General features: G+C 37.9%; 1 protein-coding gene across 1 annotated transcript in view; it reads left to right on the top strand.

Annotated features, from left to right (window-relative positions):
* DDX10 (DEAD-box helicase 10) overlaps positions 1 to 18,635 on the top strand; it is a 289,033-nt gene that overhangs the window by 141,424 nt on the left and 128,974 nt on the right. The window lies entirely within an intron of this gene.

The raw sequence follows: 18,635 nt of genomic DNA, 5'->3' as shown, positions 1-18,635 counted from the left end.
ACTCTGGAAAACAGCATGGAGGTTCCTCAAAAAGTTGAGGAACCTCCATGCTGTTTTCCAGAGTGGTTGCACCAGCTTGCATCCCCACCAACAGTGTATGAGGGGTCCCCTTTCTCTACATCCTTGCCAGCATCTGTCATTTCCTGACTTGTTAATTTTAGCCATTCTGACTGGTGTGAGGTGGTATCTCATTGTGGTTTTGAATTGTATTTCCCTGATGCCGAGTGATGTGGAGCATTTTTTCATGTGTCTGTTGGCCATCTGGATGTCTTCTTTGCAGGAATGTCTGTTCATGTCCTCTGCCCATTTCTGGATTGGATTATTTGTTCTTTGGGTGTTGAGTTTGCTAAGCTCTTTATAGATTTTGGATACTAGCCCTTTATCTGATATGTCGTCAAACTATTGATATAGTTAGTTGCTTTTGTTTAAAGTAGCAAGCAATACAGGCATCAAAGATAAGTTTCTTTTTAGGCTGAATAAGAGTTTCATTACGAGAATAGTTTAAGCATGTATGAAAGATACTTTGGGGAGGGCATACATATTCTTAGCCATGTGCTATATTTTCAGATACCACAGGAACTTTAAGGTTTCTTTTTTCTATAATTTATACAGTTATTTAAGTAGGTAATGAACTTGCTTCTTTTGAATGCTTTCATCTTTTCTTATCTTTACTCCTACTTAATACTAGGTCTTGTTTTACATTGCTGAGTTGACATCATGAATTTAATGAGTTAGAGCAGTGACCTTTAATTTTGGGTATAGATTAAAATCAGAGATATCAGATTTCTCAGTGTCTTGCCTTTGCTTCTCAGTTTGTTTATGCCAGTATGATTTGATTTAATTTCCAATATTTCTGGATTAAACTAACACTTCTAATATATTTTTATTCTTGAGAAATACACATGACCAGTTTAATAGTGAAAGAAGAAAAACGTGATACTTGGAGTTTGCTTGTTTGTTTTGAGTTAAATTTGTGGAATAAGCCATGGTCTTTAAAAAGAATTCTGTTTATACATAAAGTTTCCATTGAGAACAACAACAAAAAGGGTGGAAGGGCCTTTAGTGAATATATCTTTTTCTCTGGAATTCCATTTGAGACTGTGGTAGAGTCATGGGCGAGAGCATGGTGTGTGTGGAGAATGTGTGGTGTCCCGGCAATCCCTCCATTCGCTGAGTTATTCAGCTCTATTGACAGCTTACTGGGTGTCAGACCCTTTGCTCTAGTGCCAGAAAATCAACAGTAAACCGGGTGCTAGTGGTCAAGGCCGCCTTATTTTTGTTTTAACTAACTAATTAACTAATTAATTTTTAAGGCTGTCTTATGTTAGAGGTAGATGCACAGATAGTAAATAAGTAAACAAGATGGAGTATAGGGTCATGCTATAAAGGAAATAAACTGGGAGCTGTAGTGCACAGGGTGCTGGAATTAGGAGAAAGCTTTTATGGAGAGGCCACTTTAGAGATGGTGGCCAGCAAAGGTTTCTCTGAGAGGGAGGCCATTTGGTCTGAGTTTTATTGTGTTATCAATATTTGGTCCTTTCTGTAAAGGAAAATACAATTCTTTCATTTGCATTAAGGGCATCTTTATATCATCTAATTAGCTCATTGGACTATAACTATATGGTCAGGAAGAAAACTCTAAGAACTTACTGGGACTCTAGGGGACTGTAGTTTTGCCATGAAGAGGGTATGCTTCATTTTAATACTCTACTCTAGTAGACTCATAATTTAAGAAACCTCTTAGATTTCTTTCTTGAGAACATGGATTTCTGTTATCTCATCTAAATCTAGGCTAAGCATTAGGCTTGGGTTGTAAAGAAACCACCACTGAGGTAGCATATATTCCTATCAGGTTCTTCACAGAAGCCAGGTAGAAAAGGAATACATATACCCTCTTCAGTAGTTGGGACAATTACCAGTTTCACTGGTGAAGGGATAGTTGGAAGCCTTTTGCTTATAGAATAGCAGTTGCAAGTGGTGATTGATAGCTACTGGTCTTTCTCTGGTTTTACCACTTCTAGTTTGTAATGGATTCTCATATGGGATTTTTCATCATCTGTCAAGTGTTCCACATTTTTTTTTTAACTGTTGATGCTCACCCTTCTACACTCTTTGAACAGCTTTTCTGAGGATCCTGCCGTGTTTCTGTGCATTTAATGGTCAATTTTATAAAAACACAGTCCTTGCCCACATAAAAATCAAATACTTTTTTTGTGGTACCCACTTAATCTAATCAAGGGCCCATGTGATTTTTTTTTTGGTCCAATGGAGGAATTTCCCTTTATCACTTTAGAGTGGTACTTACTGTGTATTGACAGACCTTCCCTACTTTTATGAATTTAATATGTAGAATTAAAAACACTTGTATTATCTAAGCAATATGTATGAAGTACAAACTTTACCCTAATCTTTAGTCTAAACAAAAGAATTAGTTTTATTTTCATTTTTAGTTTTTGGTAATAAGATTGGTTTGTACTGCATAACTATCCAGATGGCTTACTCACTTCTCTCAGATAATAGGTGAGTTATTCTGCCTGTATCAGAGTCTAGTAGGTGTTTTGGGATTTTGCTATGATTTTTCTGCAGTGTTGTCCTTTTCAGGTATATTAATAACTCTAAGGTTAGTCTTTTGTAGAAGTATAGCAACAGTTTAGTTTGTGATACAACACTGTTGCGCCTACTAAAAGCAGACAGATACTCTAGCAGCTTTGTGAAAATAGGAGTGACGTTTTCTGTCATGGGAATATGTAAATCCTGTTGTGCGAACCAGAAAGGCAGTACTCTGTAATCCTTATGAAGGTTGCTCCCATCTTTAGTTAGTATCCCAGTGACAATGTACCAGTTGGAAGAGTACCAGGCTACATTTTGAAAGAGATCTTCCTGTCTCTCCTTCCCTCCCTCCCTCCATCCATCTGTCCTGTCAGTCATGCTTATGTCTCATCAGCAAAAGATTTGACATGGCTCATTCTGGGGGAAAAAAAAAGAGAGAGAGAGAGAGAGAGAGAAGAGAGACAGAAAGGGAGGCAGAGAAAGGTAATGAGAAGAAAATGCAGTAAGTGAAACTCTGGTAAAGGGAATGTATTTGTCTCACTGAACACAGATGTCAAGGGCAAGCATGTGCACGTTCACACACACACACACACACACACACAGAATGCCTGTATGGTTACAATTAGGGCATGTATGTAGTTTTTACAGTTGAGTGAAAAGTTTGTGTCTAGTATTTCTGATGGCCAAATTGAAAAGACAAGGGTTTGACTTCAGTCTGTAATAGCTGTAATATAAAATAACACGTTTTTTTCCTTAAAAAAATGCTTGTTTTTCCTAGCATTGATGTTACAATATTGTTAGGGGCAACTTGGAGTGATATTGTGGTAGATAGTTAAAATGGTGAACTGTTAAGTAACCAGTAAAGTCCATTTCAAATTTCCTTTAAGTATTCACTCACAAACATTTATTGAGCAATATCGCTGATTTCATTAGAGTAGTGGGAGGCAGAAGCCATATTTCAGTGATTGAGAGGTGAGTAAAAGGTGAAGATGTAGAAATGTTTGGGGTAGACTTTTAAAAGTAGTTTGACTTTGGGACATCTGGGTGGCTCAGGTCAGGTCATGATATCAGATTCCTGGGATTGTGGGCTTCTCCTGTTCCCACTCCCCCTGCTTGTGTTCCCTATCTGTCAAATAAATAAAGTCTTTTAAAAAAATGAAAAAAAGAAAAAGTAGTTTGACTTTGATGGCAAGAAGGTAGTAAAGAGAATCCAAACAGCCTCCAATACCCCCCTGGTGTTGTATTTGTTGACTTTTTGAGCATACGTACCCTGGAAGTGCAGATGGAGTAAGCCATGAGAATAAGCGAAGCACTTCCAGATTTCAGTGGAAGGAAGGAAATAAAGGGTATGAGTGAACACCAGTAAAGGTGGGGGTAAGTGGATGGAAGAATGGGGTCTGAAGGAGCTGTGTCTCCGTTTGCTTGATTTAGTCAATAAACACTAAACTGCATGTACCTGGCAGTGTGTAAGGATGGGAGATACAGATGTGGCTCAGTCCCCACACTCATTTGAGTGTACATACCCTCCACATATTAGCCGCTGGGTGGTAGTTGTTTTCTTATGTAGCAGTATCTGGCATGGTGCTTGGTGTACATAGTAAGCACCCCCAAAATACGTTAGGGAATTCCTTTGTATTTATTTGTTCTACTTTTGGGTAACTGGTATTTAAGGTTATATCACTTCTTTGGCATAGCAGGCGTCTCAAAATTTTTTTAAAATTTATTTATTTAAGTAATCTCTATACCCGATGTGGGGATCGAAGGTTAAGGTTATTTAAAAGGTTATATCACTTCTTTGGCATAGCAGGCGTCTCAAAAATTTTTTAAAATTTATTTATTTAACTAATCTCTATACCCGAGGTGGGGATCGAACTCACAACCCAGAGATCAAAAGTCACAAGCTCTTCCAACTGAGCCAGCTAGGTGCCCCCAAAATTGGTTGGTTTAATACATAGGTAATATAACTTTTAAGAAGTTGTAATGGGGTTTTTGTTTTTGGTTTTTTTAAACTAACATCAACGCTATTTGTAGCCTTTCTTTTATGATTGGTTTGAGAAGTTTTTTGGTAGCTTGGAATACATTTTCCCATATGTCTTCCATAAATGTTTGTTAAGTGTTCTCCATGTATTCAGGTCTTAATCTGGAAGGAGATGAGTAAGGTTAAATTCTGTCTGAATATAAGATTTTAACTGAAAGATATTTAACCAAAAGGTATACATTTTAACCAAAAGATATAGGACGATATAGTAAGTATGAAAATAGGTTATGAATAAAGTGATATGGGCACAAGGGAGGGCATGATTAATTATGGATGGGTATTTGTTTCCTTTCTTAATTGATAAAAATCTGTTCTATTTGTAATACAGTAGAACTTGCAAATTCTACTAGGCAGAACTCAGGGCCCTAGGAGGGGGAGTAGAGATGATTACTTTTCATAGACTTTTCTTTTGAATGCATAGGATTTTTAAAAATTTGGGATTATTTGTTTGAACTGTTTAAAGCATGATTCATTAGAGCAGTGATGACAACCTCTGTGGGAAAGAGTAGGAGTGTACCCAATTGTATTTATAGATGATTTATAAATTTGTTTTGGAGGACTGGTGTGTGAGGGAGAGGGAGGTGAGGGGGTGGAGTGGGGAGAGGTTGATTGAGAAGTAGAGATTGTGTTGGGAGTTGTGCTGACTTTTTGTTCAGAATTGACTGATGTGGGCCATGTCTCTGAAATCAGGATACTCGACTAAATTCAGGCTCCTATCTTAAGTGTAAACTATTATTTTTACATGGAATCTGTACTTTTTTAAATTTTCAATTTTTTCTATAATGATGTACACATACACAAATAAATGCATAGCTTGACACTCTGGGAATTTTAACAAACCACTGACCCCTGGCCTCCATCTCCCTCCCAAAATGCGTACCACCCGCTTGTCATTCCTCCTTTACCCTGTTATATATGCTTTCCCCGTAGCACTTAAACCTTCTAGTCGTTATTTCTTGTCTATCTCCAATGGAGCATAAACTCTCCAAGGGAGACCTTTTTGTCTGTTTTGTTCTCCTCCTATGGGGAGATCACTAGATTTTATTGACTTGATCAGTAGATGGTCCACTTGATATGCTGGGTAGGTGTATATTGACCTTAGCCGGTGCCCAGTGCAGCATGTCTGTGTTGGGATGGTGGTGGCTGTGGCAATATACACTTTCAGCCTGTCACACTTCACAGTTACATTGTGGACATAGGTAGTATGCGTAAAAATCAGGAGATGACACAAGACCTTATAAAGTTAAGTGCTAAATTGTACAGTAGGAATTGATCAAAGACCAGCATGTTGGACTGGGTAGGAGAAGGCCTCATGGCTTAGATGGAACTTGAACTTTAAATGGATGAAGCAAGTGTGAGGAAGGATATTCTGGAAAAGTGACCCTCATGCTACTTCCTTTTTGAATTTTCTCTGAAATTACTCCCATTCTTTAGGATTTATTTATTATTTTTTAAAGATTTTATTTATTTATTTTGAGTGAGAGAGAAAGAGAATGGGAGAGAGGGGGGAGGGAAGGGCCGAGGGAGAGAGAGAATCTAAGGCAGGTATGAGGTTGTCTCATGACCCTGAGATCATGACCTGAGCTGAAATCCAGAGCTGGCGGCGTAACCGACCAAGCCACCCAGGTTCCTTCAGGATTTATTTTAAAAAGGAGACAAACTAAAAAAAGTTGCCACCTTCTACCATGATCTGACATGTACCCCATAATGAAATTTAAATGTTATTTTGTAATGCAACTATTTGTGTACTATTTTTTCTCAAAGGAAAAAATATGTCGGCCTTATTGTTAATATTAATTTACAGGTACTTGTTAAAAAGCAAGCAGACTTGTCAGCCCCAATGCGGGGCTGGATCCCAGGACCCTCAGATCATGACCCAAGCCAAAGGCAGAGGCCTAACCCACTGAGCCACCCAAGCGCCCCTCGAACTGACCATTTTTGTTGCATGTTTGCTAAACTCTTTTTGTATATATTCGAACTATATGTTTGTTGAAGATCTTCATGTTTTTTGTTAATATTCACTTGTCCTAAAATTTTTCATACCAGTCCTAGTTAATACATAAGCATGTTACTGTGCTCCTGTTTTTGTTTTGTTTTTTAAAGATTTTATTTATTTATTTGACAGAGAGGAAGAGAGATCACAAGTAGGCAGAGAGGCAGGCAGAGAGAGAGGGGGAAGCAGGCTCCCTGTTGAGCATAAAGCCCAATGTGGTGCTCTGTCCCAGGACCCTGAGATCATGACCTGAGCTGAAGGCAGAGGCTTAACCCATTGAGCCACCCAGGCGCCCCTGTGCTCCTGTTTTTCTCCTAGGAATTGTCTGTCATTTTGCATTTAAGGCCTGCAACCAAACTGCTTATTAATTTCCCTGTTGCAAGAGGTTTTTTCTAACACACTAGATATAATTGTGGAATGGGCAACAAAATCAATAAATAAGACATTAAAAAAATCCAGCTACCTTTCCAGGTTTGTTAAACAAATCATTAATACACTGATACTCTGCCTTTGAAATAGGCTTAATTTTTGCCACAGAGACCATCAAATCTTGCTATGTTTCATACCATAAGTAGCCAATATTAATTAGCTATCTTTGTTGGTAATAGATTTTTATCTTTCAAAAGTAAATTTACTAAATCTTCCTTTTCATAGCACTTGGAAGAGAATGTGAGTACTATATAGATTTTTGATGAGGTAGACATGTCAGCTTGTTACTTGCATTGATTTATAAGACAACAGTGTGTTGCATTTTTGTTATTTTTAGATATTACCACCCTTTATCTACTTGTATATGTTCTTCGGTGACTGTAGACCAAATTAATTGAGGCATGTGTGAAAAGATGTAAAATGAAGATTTCTGAAATTGTAATAAAAAGACCATCATTAAAAAATGGCATGAGGGATGCCTGGGTGGCTTAGCAGGTTAAAGCCTCTGCCTTCGGCTCAGGTCATGATCCCAGGGTCCTAGGATTGAGCCCCACATCGGGCTCTCTGCTCAGCGGGAAGCCTGCTTCCCCCTCTCTCTGCCTGCCTCTCTGCCTGCTTGTGATCTCTGTCAAATAAATAAATAAAATCTTTAAAAAACAATTAAAAATGGCATGAACAAGTACTTGCTCTGTTTATGAACAGAGTTCCCAAGTGATTCTTAAATTGGTATAAAATTAATGATATGTTTTTAGAAACAAACAGCCAAAAGTACATGTATTTTCTTCTTTATTAATGTTGAAAATACTTGAGTATATATAATATCTAGTATCCTTATAGCAAGGAAAAAAAACCCCAAATTATGACATGTTTCTTGTTCAAAACTTGTATTCCTCCTCATATTCAGGGTAAAATCAAACCTCTTAGTGTGTTCTACAAGGCCTTATGTAATCCAGAATCTTCCTGTGTCTCTGACTACTTCTACCAGTCTCTACCTTGCTCTCTCTTGTCTGGTCACCCTGAATTTTTTTGTTTCTTGAAAACAAACTCATTTATACTTGGAGGCTTTTGGTGCTTACTCTTTACTCTACCTAGATTTCCTTTCTTTCTTTCTTTGTTTTTTTTTTAAAGCTATTTTTTCTTTTTTATTTACTTGAGGGAGAGAGACAGAGACAGGGAGAAAGTGAAGTGGAGGGGAAGAGGGAGAGAGAGTCTTAGGCAGACTCTGAGCTGAGCATGGAGCCCAACAGGGGGTTTGATCTCACATCCCTAAGATCAGGGCCTGAGCCTAAACCAAGTGGCAGAAACTTAACTGACTGCTCTACCCAGGTGCCCCTCCTCTACCTGGAATTCTTACCTAGATCATCGATGACTTTTTTCACATCATTTAGATCTCTGCTTTAGTGTCTCTTCAGAGAGTCCCTCTAACTAAAATTTCTCTGTTCTACCCATTTACTTCTTAGCCCCTCACTCTGCCTTTGTTCCTAGTGTTTAAAGCTCCTTGACATGTTGTGTGTGTGTGTGTGTGTATTTTTCTCTCTGGAATGCAACCTCTGTATATCCTAAGGGCCTAGGGTAGGATGTGGAGTATAGCAGGTACCCAGTATTTGTTGAATTAAATGACTGAGCCGCCTTTATTTTATCCTCCTAATCCCACAAGGAATTAGAAGTAGCTTAAAAAATACTTCTAGATTTAACAAAATAGAAAACATCAGGCATGTAAAATATAGATAGAATAGAAATGACTGCTGGAAATTTGGTCATGTGGGGTTTTACATGTTTCTTAAATATGAATCAAGAGTTTGGCTCTGAGGTCTTAACTGCCAAAACAAAAAGAACACGTTTTCCATAAGGAGCAAACATTTTTCTACTCCAGAGAAGCATAGCTTTTTCTTGCATTTCAACAACTATCCTACAAGACACAAAATGAATTTTATATGGAAATTTTGATACCCATCCTTAAAGGAAACTGGAGAGGTGATGCCAGCACGAGGTTCAGGGAAAGCAGCTCTCTGGAAATGACTGGTAAGATTCGCGAGTCCATATTTCCTCCTTCTCTCCGTCTTCTCACCTCCTAATGTACATACAGGTGTCTCTGAGTAAGGTAGAGCTGTTTTAACGTGATTATCAATGTACAGCTCTTTTCTAACAGCAGTGAGAGAGAGTTTACTCATTAAAATGGGTAGCTCATTCCAAACCAGGTTGAAAATTAACCAGATACCTTGCCTTTAGTCAAATGAGGCTTCCTGTAGATGCTCAAATAAATAGCTGATAATAGTACTGTTTTGATCAGATCATTCTGTGAAGTTTGTAGCCTTTTATTTTTATTTTTTCAAGGTTTTATTTTTTTATTTGACAGAGAGCACAGCAGGGGGAGTAGCAGGCAGAGAGAGAGGGAGAAGCAGCCTCGCTGAGCAGGGAGCCCCGTGTGGGGCTCAATCCCAGGACCCTGGGATCATGACTTGAGCTGAAGGCAGACGCTTAACGACTGGGCCACCCAGGCGTCCCTAGTTTGTGGCCTTTTATTTATTTTTTTTTTTTTTAAGGATTTTATATGATAGAGAGACACAACAAGAGAAGGAACACAAGCAAGGGAAGAGGGAGAGGGAGAAGCAGGCTTCCCACCAAGCAGATGTCTGACGTGGGGCTCGATCCCAGGACCCTGGGAACATGACCTGAGTAGAAGGCAGATGCCTAACAACTGAGCCACCCAGATGCCACTAGTTTGTGGCCTTTTAAAGGAAATTTTGACATCCAGAATTTTGGATTCAGAATTAATGAGGCCAATTATTGGTGAGTTTCATGATATTGTAACTCTGGAAATCTCAATGCACTGGTGGAAGATTAATTGCATTTTAATAGAGACAGTTCCCATCAGTTCAACCTGTTTACTTGATATGATTGAAGTCGAACATATTCACAATTAGTTTGATGTAAATTTTTTAATTAAGATCATCATGTTACTTAATCCTTTTATTTATTATGACTTTGCCAAATCCTTCAAATAATTACATGGTTTAAATAACTGAACTGTTTGGGGGAAGAAATAGTGCAGAATATGTTGTAAATAGTGTTGGCCAGAGGAAGCTTATTAACTCGAACCACACGGAGTCCCAAAGATTCATTTCAAGTTCCAGTACAGGCTTTTCTTTTGGACTTACCACTCCTATCCTAATGTCTTAGACATTCTTTAGGTGTAATGGGAAAATACTAGGGACATGGATGGCCATTATTATGCATCCTGTCAATGGCTGGGTAAGAAATTCTCGGAGTTTTCTGTTTCAGTTTAATCATTTGGTTTTTCCCATTTAGAGTTAATGGTTTGGTTAGGTGTCTGTCAGGGGAAAATTGGTTTGGCAGTACGGTGCAAAGTTTTTTTGCGACACATCACTAATTGTGAGAGGAATTTGCTTTCACAGTGCTCTAACTCTCCTTTGTTCCTTTCTTGTGATTTTGTTTTCAGATTGTCTCCTTTCATTACCCCGACTGTCTTAACCTCTGCAAGCTGTCCTTTCCTCCTGCTTTGTGCTTACATGCTGTCTCTTTGGTCCCATAGTCTTCCCTGAATCTTGTCACAGACTTCTTATTGCCTTTCTAATTTTTCCTCCAACTTTATTTCAACTCTGTATGCAATTACTAATGGTCTTTTTCTTAGAGTGACATAAGTTGAGAGCTTAGGTCCATTGTTTCAAGTTGGGTAATTGCTTAACTTACTTTACTGTCAGTTTATCACCTTTAAGATGTAAGCAATACCTCAACAGAGTGGTTGTGACCAGTAAATAATATATAAACCTCTGGCATGCTGTCTAGCACTTGGCATCACCATTTACTGTTCCATATACTTCTCAAAGGAAATTTCAGTGATCTTCTGATATGCCAGGTAAACCATCTGGATTGTCATGTATTGGAGTGTAGGACATATTTCATACCATTGTGGCATGGATTAAGGAATAGGCTTTGTTGGGAAAGTAATGTTTTATGGGGAGAAGAAGTAAGGCTGGAATTTCCCCTCTTCTTATTTCACATAGAGGGTGCCTGGGTTTTAGCAGTCTGCTTAATAGAAAGCATAGATGTTTATTCCACTGAGAGTTTGCTATCTTCTGTTATTCTCCCTTGTCAAAGAAGTAGTAGGTCAACCTCATCAGTGAGGAGTCACCCAAACTGCTTGAGAACTGGAGAGTGTAGTTGTGGGTGCTTGCAATCATCTGAGAAATGCATTGGTCTAGCATGTGGAGACCTGGGGCGGAGGGAAGTTGCCTGCAAAGGGAAGAAGCCATGGTCCTTTTAGAAGCTGAGTGTGCTCACAGCCTGTTATGCTGGGAGAAGTGGGGAGTGGGCACCCGGAGTGACTCCTGACATTGTTTTCAGACTGTTCTGCTTGTGTCACAGAATACATTATTATTATTATTATTGCCCAGTTATTTGTTTCTCAACAAGTAAGTATCAAATTGAAAGTGAAATGTGTTGTTTAATTTCTACGCTGTTTAAGCAAGCTGATGTCACAATAGCTAACTGAAGAATGCATTTCAGAGTCCTTGGGTCAGTGTTGCTCCCAATGAAAATTGCCTCGATTTGCTCAGGCTCAGCTCAGCTTCCCAAATAATTACCGATTTGTTCAGGCACAGTATGGGCACTTACTCTAGAAATTAAAAGGTAAGATGAAGTCCATATCCTCAGGGAGTTGAGTGCCTAAGATGGTAAAATAGAAGTGGAAGAATCTCTTAACAATTGGAATACGACAATAAAAGTGTCGTAAGAGACGTTACCAAAAGGCTGAGGGTAGAGAATGAGAAAAGTTTCTCAAAGATAGCCAGTATCATATCTTAATTAACCTAATTTTGCTATTTGGGGGAGAATTTCAAGCATATGGATAACTCCTGCATTTTCTAGTCTCTGGATGGGACAGTAGGGAGGAGAGTGGTTAAAAAAATGATTAGCTAGGTAGCATACCAAGTTTAGAGACTAGCAAAGATTTCATTTTAATTTGGGAATTGTGACTTATAGTAGTTTTGTTAGGTTGTAATTCAGAATATTACATTTTAGTGCTATAAATTTCCTAACAAAATGGCAAGGACTAATTCTAAGATGGGAGAAAAATTAACGAGCGGTCATCTGTCAACAATTTCTAATAGCTGTCAAAGTTTGTTTTTAATGTTTAAGTGCCAAGGAGGGCAGATGGAAATTGTATTAATCACTGCACGCTTAGCATGCAGTTTGCCAGGAAATAAAAGGATAGGATAGAGCTTTGGGGAACAGAATACTTTTGGTTGGGCGCCTGGGTGGCTCAGTGGGTTAAGCCGCTGCCTTCGGCTCAGGTCATGATCTCGGGGTCCTGGGATCGAGTCCCGCATCGGGCTCTCTGCTCAGCGGGGAGCCTGCTTCCCCTCTCTCTCTCTCTGCCTGCCTCTCCATCTACTTGTGATTTCTCTCTGTCAAATAAATAAATAAAATATTAAAAAAAAAAGAATACTTTTGGTATATATGCTATGCTTTTGAGGTTTAAGAATATTAGAGGTCAGGTTTAGTAGTCCTATCTATGGTCCTTCCATGAAAGCAGAAAGAACACTTTTATTTATTTATTTTTTAAATATTTAATTTATTTATTTGACAGAGAGATCACAAGTAGGCAGAAAGGTGGGCAGAGAGAGAGGAAGGAAAGCAGGATCCCTGATGAGCAGAGAGCCCAATGTGGGGCCTGATCCCAGGACCCGAGCTGAAGGCAGAGGCTTTAATCCACTGAGCCACCCAGGTGCCCTTAACACTTTTAAAATGCATTCCTTGAAGGATTCTTTTCATTTTAAAGCAAACATTTGCTATCCATCAGTTCTTGATTTCAGTTTTATGGAGTCTCGTGAGAATTTTTTAGGAAAATTGTGATTGTCGGAGGAGGTGCTTCTAAGGTATTCTTGCTGTGTGCAGTGTCACGGTAAGAGCACAGGGTAGTATCCTGGGGGACACAGAGTTCTTGCCCTAACTTCACCGTCATTGGCCCTGTGAGCTTGAAATCCTCTTCTGTGTGTATACACCTGCTGCTTGTGTCTCTGGGTGATCTTGGAGGGCCCGTTCATCCTTCCACATTCTGTACTTAATAATGCCAATGTCTTTTATCACCATTATGTGGCTTTGCAGGCCATTTTATAAATGGTGTATTTTTAAGAATATCCGGTTTTAAATAATTAGACAGCATCCAAGCACGTTTTGATGAAACATGGTCAGTGGGCTGGCCTTTGTTCATTTGGTATTTTTTGCTTAGCTAACATTCATACACAACGGAAGGCAGATCTTGGACATTTTACTGTGCATGGAGTTGTGCACATGGCTTAGACTGGGGGTAGTAATGATACTTGTTATTTCTCTTTTAGTTAAGATATATCCCATGCATGTCTTGTGATTTACTAATGTCAGTCAGTGTAGGAGAACACCAGACACTGGAACCATGTATAACAAGTAGCAGTGATTGCTTTGTCTGGGGGTGCTCAGAGGTCTTCATTAGCATCTCATGAATGTCTTGCCATAGTGTGTCAGAAATGGCTCACTGAACCAGGTACCAAGCCCAATTGGAGTTTAGTATATATCTTAGTTCTGTTATTTTAGTTCTTTGATAAGGGTTTAAATCCTAAGAGAGATTCTCTTTCTGTTATTTAGAGTATAGATGCATGAGTTTGTGTGTAATGTTTAAAATTGGTGGTTTGCTGAATAAGTAGTATTATATGGCCTGTGTTTGTTAGACTTTCACGGTGAATGAATTTTCAGAAAGTCTGCTTTAGATTACACTAACCAGATTGCCAAGTAATTTGTTAATATTGTAGGTACTGGAGCCAACTATAGAATTCTCAATTAAACCTGTAACTAAATTTTGTCGAGTGTTACTTTGATGCTATTTTATTTTGTTCAAACAAATTCCAAATAGATTAGCTATTGGTACCTTCTTGCTGAGTCTCTGCTATCACTTGTGAGGAAGATGGTAGAGGTGAAAACCATTCAGGTGCTCCCCCAAGTAGAAGTGTTATGGTCATCCTGCCTTGAAGTAGTGCATAGATGCTGACCAGTCTTTTTACTTCCTTCATTACCACCATTTCTGCCTCCTTAATTCTGTTAACTGGATGGCCTTGTATACAAGTTAGCTTTTGTTTTGAATACTACTGGGTTTTTTTGTATACAGCTTATAATATTTCTAAGTTATAGAAGAATTTCAAAAGTTGTAGGATACAACAGAAATTCATATACCAATTTGGACACAAGTTAGAAATGAAATCCATACTGTCATTTTTTGAAGTCTAGAAGAGGGGAAAAGTGTGTCTCAGGCCCTGTTTCTCTAAATTGCTTCCAGCTGCCTGCTTCCTAATACAGAAATATTTATTAAAAGTGGCAGGTTAAAAATTGGATTCCTAGGGCAAAATATGACTGGTTCCATAATTTTGTTAAAGAACAGGAAGCATCTGAGATTTCACATCTGTGGTGGCTTCCCTCCCCCTTTTTTTAAATTTATTTGGGGTTTTTGGGGAGAGGGATATGGTGTGGAGCAAATAATTTATATTTCCTGGCTAGCAAAACAAAATAGTAAATAGCTTGGACAATTTCAGTGAACTAAAGAAGATTTCCTCAGGTAGTGAAAGAGAAATAAGAAACTAATCTTTATGTGTTCCAGCAGGATAAATATGTTCAAAAAGGTAGATGAAAGCATTTAAGATAGTAAATAAGACAAAGACAGTGATGGCTCTGGCTGGCCATGAAGGTCAGGGATGAGGTTTGAGGTAAGGAAATAAGCAAAAATCTTATCTACACTAATTGGAGGCAATGACAGATTTAAAGAATTGTTAGACTGAAGTGCTATGAAGAGGCTTTTTAAAATAAAGGAAAATTTTGTTAATTCTGACATTGTTGAGGAAGGCAAATATTTTGAAGGAAAAAAAACCAACACCACTGTTTGAGGTTTTGGTAAAAGAACTTGTATGTGAAGAGTAAGAGAAGGAATTGAGGAAACTAGAAACTATATTGGAGATATATCAGAAACTTATTTTTCTGAAAGCATTCAGTAGTTAAGGTGGCAGGCACACACTCTCAGAAGAGTTTATTAGGGTAAGAGCATCTTCTGGAAAGTATCCCAGATTAAGCCTGTGGATTCAGGAAAGTAGGTATCCGGAAGGGGAGGAATCTATTAATCAAAAGCTGTATGGAATGCTTGTGCCTTGTGATCCCATAAGCAGAAGGAGGGAAGTCCACACAAAGCTGAGATCACTATATATCTATGTAGTTTTTGGTCTGGTGGGGAAAAAAAGAGCAATTTTCAGTTGTCTGCTTTCCTGTTTATGTTGACTTGTTAAGGTGATTTTTAAAAGAATCAGAATATTTTGTAATAAGTATGTTGTCATATTTCTTAATATATTATAATATTCATTAACCATTTTCATCACTTTATACATTAGAAATGCAGTTCACAGACTATAAAGAAGATAGTAGTCCCTGGTCTTATTGACCATACAGAATAGAGAGAGATTAACATTTACTTATGGTTTGTGTCTTAATGTAATCAGAAGGACTAATCTAGCTTTGAAATGTGAAGAACTTTGAAAGGATATATGAGCTTTCATCTATAGGATTTTGTGTTTGAAATAAACATACATTATTTATAAAATATAAAAAATGGGGAAGGATTTCTAGAATGGGCCTTTAGGCTGTCTTTTAGATATAATTTATGAAGTATCAATATCAGGTAATGAGACAAGTATCATACACAGATAAATATTATTTACAGCCGTGATTCTTATCAGAAAGGCATTAGGGTTGGGGCCTTGTGATTTAAATCACATGTTCAGTATCTAACATTTATATTTGAATGTGAAAACAGTTACTTTAAAAACCAGTACAAATACTTTATCAGAAATTAGAATCTGAAAGAAATGTTTCTTAGTGGGCTATGAACTGGAAAGTTGGAAAAAGTATAAGTTTCTTAGAATAGCAATTTTCAAACATTCTTTTAAAGTTGATAGAAATGTAAAAGACATATACTGAGTCAAATTATGATGCTGTAACCTAAGACAGTTTGAACAAAAATCAACTAAGCATTGTGAACAACAAAGTCAAGTGCCCTTTGATTTAAATTGTGCACCATTGAACAAATTGCTGAATTTATCTAAGCTTTGGTTTTCTAATTAAAAAATGATCAGGGACCAGATTGGACTTGTAGTTGTTATGAGCAGTAAATGAAGTAATGCTTTATTCCATTGAGAATTTATTCACTAATTCTTCTTTCAAGAAATAACATACTGAATGTTTCCTGTGTGCCAACCTCTCTGTGATGCCTTGGGGACACGAATTTTAATACAAATGGTCTTAACCCTCGTGGAGATTACAGTCTATTAGGAAAAAGAAAACAGGAACACAAATGATGACTATGTCTTACTGTAATGGGGGCAAAAGTACATACAAAGTCCATTAACAGGCCTCTTTAACACATTCCACTGCAGAGGTGGTGTGTATTGGGGCTTGGGTAGAAGGGCACTAGCTCTCAGTCATTCTCTCCAACTCTTTCATTTTCTATTTTTATCATTATGACCAAATTTATGCATATTACCAAGGTTTATTGTAGCTTGCCTTCTATTAAACTTTAAACAGTGAGATTGGTAAATGTGGCCTTTTTGGAAAAAGAAAAATCCTATGAGGTTGATTAGACGGCTTTATAAGATTATTTCCATTATTTATAATTTATAAGCACTTGCATTTCATATTCTCTTAGGTGATCTGCATTTGAAGGTCTCTTGTGTTCTTCTTGCCCCTTGCATGGCCCACCCCAGTACCCCTGCTCCGGCCACTGTGTAATTATAGGACTACCACTTTGTCTTACCGTTATATTTCGTGCAGGATCTCTGAAAAGAGAAACTGTTGCTATAACAACATTTTATCTATTTTTATTTATGTATTTTAAAAAGATTTTATTTATTTATTTATTTATTTGAGAGAGAGCAAGAGCGAGCGAGCACACAAGTAGGGGGAGGAGAAGAAGAAGAGGAAGAGGGAGACAATCTCTAGCAGACTCTGCACTGAGCACAGAGCCAAATGCAGGGCTGAATCCCACAACCCGGAGATCACGAGCTGAGCGGAAATCAGGGATGCTCAACCAACTGAGCTACCCACATACCTCTGGAACAACACTTTAAACAGAAGTCCAGTTATATTCTAGGTGGCTCTTTATTTTTAATTTTAGTAAAATACTTAAAGTGTAGAATGTATCACCACCTGAACCTCGAAGTATAGAGTTCAGCAGAGTTAAGCCCCTTGCTCTAGTTGGACAACCAGTCTCCAGACCTTTTCCCTTCTTGCAAAATGGAATCTTTCCACCCTTTAGGTGGCTCTTAATTTTAATATACTAGTTTGTGCAAAGATTTCACAAACATACCTTTTCTACTTACTGGTGGTGGTAGTTTTCTTTCTTTTTTCTCTCTAGCTTTGTTGAGAAATAATTGATAAGTAAGACAGTATGTAAAGTATAGGATGTGATTTTGTTTGTAGGGACAGTGTGAAATGACCGCCAAGATTGAGATAATGCATCCATCACCTCACAGTTAACTTTTTTGTGTCTGTGATGTTGCTTGCAGTGTACTCTCAGCAAATTTCAAGTTTATGGTACAGTATTATTAACTACAGTCACTGTGCTATACATGAGATCCTCAGCTTATTCATCTTATAATGGAAAATTTGTACCCTGTTAACTTACATCTCACAGTTTCTCCCTCTTCCCAGCCCTTGGCAACTACCATTCTATGTTTCTATGAAAGTAGCCCCCTCCTTTTCTCTTTAAATATATCACATGTGATACTGTATGTGTCCGTCTCTGTCTGACTTATTCCACTTAACATAATGCCCTCCAGATTCATCCATATTGTCACCAAATGACAGGTTTCCATTCTTTCTCATGGCTCAGAATATGCCATGGTATTTATATACCACGTTTTCTTAATTTATCCTTTGAGAGTTACTTAAGATTGTTTTCATGTCTTGGCTATTGTGAGTAATGCTGCAGTGAATATGGAAATGCAGATATCTCCTTTAGAAACTGCTTTTGGTTTCTTTAGATATATACACTGGAGTGAGTGGTATTGTTGGATCATATGGTACTTTTAATTTTTTGAGGAACTTCCATTCTGTTCTCCACTGTTGCTGGGCCAGTTCACATGCCCACCAACATTGCACAAGGGTTCCCTGTCCTCCACACCCTCCCCAACACTTGTTACCTTTGGTTTTCTTGATGATAACTCTCTTAATGAGTGTGAAGTGCTGTCTCACTGTGGTCTTGATTTATTTCTCTGATGATTAAAATTCCTAGAAAAAAGCACAGAGAAAAAGCTCCTTGACTTTGGTCTTGGCAGTGATCTTTTGAATAAGACCCTGTAAGAACAGGCAACAAAAGCTGAAATAAATAGACTATCTTAGATTGAAAAGCTTCTGTACAGCAAAGGAAACAAAAAGGCAGCCCGTGGAATGGGAGAAAATATTAACAAACCATATATTGAATAAGGGATTTCTGAGCTATATATAGGAAACTCCAATGCAAAAAACCCCAAATAATCCAATTAAAAAATGGACAAAGGACCTGAATAGACTCTTTTTTTTTTCTATATGTGCTGCTGA

The sequence above is a fragment of the Mustela nigripes genome, chromosome 1 (genome assembly GCF_022355385.1).
Source record: "Mustela nigripes isolate SB6536 chromosome 1, MUSNIG.SB6536, whole genome shotgun sequence".
Classification (NCBI taxonomy): Eukaryota; Metazoa; Chordata; class Mammalia; order Carnivora; family Mustelidae; genus Mustela; species Mustela nigripes.
This window is presented reverse-complemented; position numbering and strand designations above follow the sequence as displayed.